The following is a 4066-nucleotide window of genomic DNA, read 5'->3' on the forward strand; positions in this document are numbered from 1 at the left end:
AATTCAAATGCTTTTTCAATAGACATGCTGTTAGTGATGATACTTTGACATTTCATTTTTGTTGAGTCAAAAATACAAACACCGCCGTGTTTGAAGATATTCCGAGCAAAGAAGAAGCATGAATTATAACCATTTCATTTGATTAATTTAAGATTAGAGTCAGTTAGCCAATGTTTAATTAAGCATAAAAAATGTGGTTTATATTTAGTCAAAACTATGTCAAGTTTGTTTAATTTGTTAGATTTTGTATGTTCTGATAGAGAATAAAAGAATTTAAGTCACCAGCGAAAGCGCGACAAGGTTTCTATTTGGCACTGGAAATAAAATCAAGGCCGTGCCTGGTGTAATCAGTTCTGTTAACGTGATATCCAAGATCCTAACATTATTGAATTTACCACGATCAAAGTAACAGAAAATGCAACATTTGGCGTTGAAAATTCTGGAATTCAGAGCAAAATTGGTAAACTGAAATTCAATAAGGAATTGTAACAATACAAATATTTGTCTTGCTACATAAATAACTGGCTATCTCTAATGCATCTCTAATAGCATAATTAGATTTAGTATCATTCGTCCCAGCCAAAACAACAACTAGATCACGAGCACCAAAATTCATAACAATACCCGAGATACCAGCAATCACGCTAGAGAACTCAGCACCGGGTTCGACCACTCCAAACACACTGAATATAGTACCTAACAGTCCTCTTAAGAACTCAAACCAAGATCTACCGTGGATGTCAGACAAAATCAGTAGTTTAGGAGTGGCCTGGGAAGAGAAGGAAGAAGTAAGTGTTGAAGACGCTTTGGCCGGTTGACCTGTCCAAATTAAACGCATCATAAAAAACAGTTTTATCAAAAGGTATATCACTCATCATTTAGCTTCTGGTATTGACCATCTTGACTGGATAAAACGCGGGTAAAAACTTGTATCGGCAGGTACAATGAAATTAAATGCACTAGGTATATTATATTTTTAGGAAGTAATAGACTGGTTTATTTTAAAATTAGAATAGAAAAGAAATTGAGAAAAATAAATATAAAAGTTATATTTAAGAGATGTGTTAACTCTTCAAAGGTAGGAAACGGAATGAATAAGATATTATTGAATATGTGATATCATTTAATTGAAATTTAGCTTTCGTTACAAGAAAATTAGAACAAGATTTGCATCTGCCGGAAATATCGAAATCGAATCAACTGCTTGGAAGGCAACTATGCTGACCATTAAATCACCGACGAAAGATCAACAAAGCCCGCGGGAAGAATCCTTGCGGCACGAACAATTCTAATTGTACAATTCATAAATTATTTGATTTTTAAATATCAGTATCAACAATATCACGTATATTCATTTTTTATCTCAATTTAAAATCCAAAATTTCTCAAAAAATTGCGTGCTACTAAAAATACACGTACATTAGAAAATTAACAAGTTGCAATCAGGTCGTTGTGAAACTATGAAAAAAAATTACGAAATTTGGAAAATATCTTTGTTTTCGCCCGGGATCGAACAGGAGACCTTCCGCGGATGTGAAAACTACTACACAACGAAAACATATACGGACAGCAGGTAGATTCAGAATATACTAAGTCCTTATTGAAAATGAATGAAGCAGGAGATTTAATGTGTGTGAATAAATCATTGAGGGAGTATAAGAATGAATCTGCAATTAGAATGTTTTCATTCTTTCATTCTTGCAATGATTGTTCTTTCCAGTACATTGGACGAACCTCTCAATATGCATACAAAATAATGAGACAGCATGAACTAAATGTTGTTCACCGTAAACAGGAAAACTTCAAGACCCTTGTTCAGCACTCTGTCGAAAATGCACACTCGTTTAACTACAATCCAAAAATTTTATATTATCAATGTTACATCTTTAAGAGGTTATTTGCGGAAAGTTGTCTTATACTTATGAATGTTTCCAATATAGATCTGATCACAACATGTTACATTATTGAAGTAAAACTTCTTTAGGCGCGACATGGGTGTAAAAACTTCATTAGACGCGACACGGGTGTAAATCCGTACAAATGCAACGAAAACGCCAACGTGAAGTTGAAGACTACGACGCTAGTAAGTGCAGCTATCGCAATTATTCAATCTAGTCCGCGAGCAAAACAAAAAATACATCAAATGTCAAAAACAAGAAAAAATGTGTCGACTTTTACTTGAGTTTTGTATTTAGCTCGTAGTCTCTAGACATTTTTTGAAGTAAAACTTCTTTAGGCGCGACATGGGTTAGCAGTATAATTCGTGAGTTAATAAAAATGTCAGGATCGGAAGAATATTTTATCCCGTCCCCCATAAATAATTGTAGTGCAAATGATCGCAAATAAATAATGAAACTAAGAAAAAATTTGCGCTGCGTAAGAAATGATAGCTTTGGCTATGTATGTTTTGTGTGTGATCGACTTTGGCTTTAAAGTGACTTAGAAATATCAAATGATGCTCAAAAACAAATTCTTAATAATGTTTTTTGAATATTGATTTAAATAATCAGGTTGGGTGTCAAACTTGTCGAAAGATATTAAATTCGAGTAAAATTCCCACTTTGTGTAAGTTTAACGGGTTTGTATTTCCACCTATACCAAATTATCTACCTAAACTAGATATTGTATCTGAGAGGTTAATTTCACCTAGGTTGTGTTTCATGCAAATTAGACGATTGCGACATGCAAATGGACAATTTGGAATGTTTGGCCAAATTATAAATATGCCTGTTGACAGTAATAATATGGTTAATTTATTACCTCGTAATATTGATGATGATCATTGCATTGACGTTCACATAAAAAAGCAAATGATTCATAGATCAAGCTATGTGCAGGGCTTGATAAATAAAACAAATATAAAAGTATGGCTTCAATTTGTTAGGCAAGACGGATATTACAGCTGTTCAAGGAATGAGATTATATCGTCAGCGAAAAAGTAAAAAAATACAAACAGTAAATGAATGTATGTTAATTTTAATTACATGAAGTTCTTCAAACACAATTGTTACAGGATGAGTTAATTTGCAAAAACAATATTTGTTTAGGCGTTGTTTAACATAATCCACTTAGTGAATGAATATTATAGAATTTATTAATCAGCAATTAGTTTAAAACGATCATGTCATATTTCAAGTACGACTTTGATTACATTATTGTTTGTAAATATTATACATATTTTTAATGTAATCATAAATATATAATTTATAATTTATCATTATATAAATGTGTATAATGATTGACGACACTAATAAATGTGTGCATCACGAGTGTTACCATATTACTAATAAACATTATTCGAAATTTTTATATGATGTATTTATTTTTACTCAACTTAAATTTGCTACAATATAATTACAAATAAGTTTTACTTCAATCGTCTGTGATCCTTACGCGCACTCTTTTTCTTATTTAAATCTCCTACATTGTTCGACAAATAATTAAAAATCATTTTTTCTTTTTAGTTTTATACGTCTGTTTGTTTCCGAAATTTACTATTCTGTTCCTGTACTTCATAATATATCAATGTCTACCTTAAGACAGAGTTTAAGGGGTTACACCACTGTAGCATCCAAAAAAAACGTGTGTTTTGACATTTTTTTTTCGGGCGAAAGGAAAAGTAATAAAATCATGAAATTAAGGATAGTTATTTATTGTACTTTATGTAACAAAAATATGATTGTAAGAAAAATGAAAATAACTACAACAATTATTTTTTTTTTTTTTCCCGTAGGGTAAGTAATGGGCCGAAAATCGGAATTGAAATTTTTACATTCTCGACGTTTTGAAGGTTCTGAACATTTTGGCATACCTCAAAAAAATGGATGTGGTGTGTGTGTATGTATGTATGGATACAAATTTTCGCCTACGTTTCGGGCGTACGGATCAGCCGATTTGAATGGTTGAAAAACATTCGATTCCTATTGATAAGGAAAAGAGCTGATTAGTTTTTGGTAGAGCAGGTCCAGCAGGTACGGAGATAACGAGCAAAGAGTGCATAAGATAGAAATCGAATTTTTGAGAGAACGGAGTATCCGATTTGAATGATCTAAAAGAACATTCAATT

This window comes from Ctenocephalides felis, unplaced genomic scaffold (genome assembly GCF_003426905.1).
Source record: "Ctenocephalides felis isolate EL2017-DRISC unplaced genomic scaffold, ASM342690v1 CF-g0.4_SCAFFOLD_00845, whole genome shotgun sequence".
Taxonomy (NCBI): Eukaryota; Metazoa; Arthropoda; class Insecta; order Siphonaptera; family Pulicidae; genus Ctenocephalides; species Ctenocephalides felis.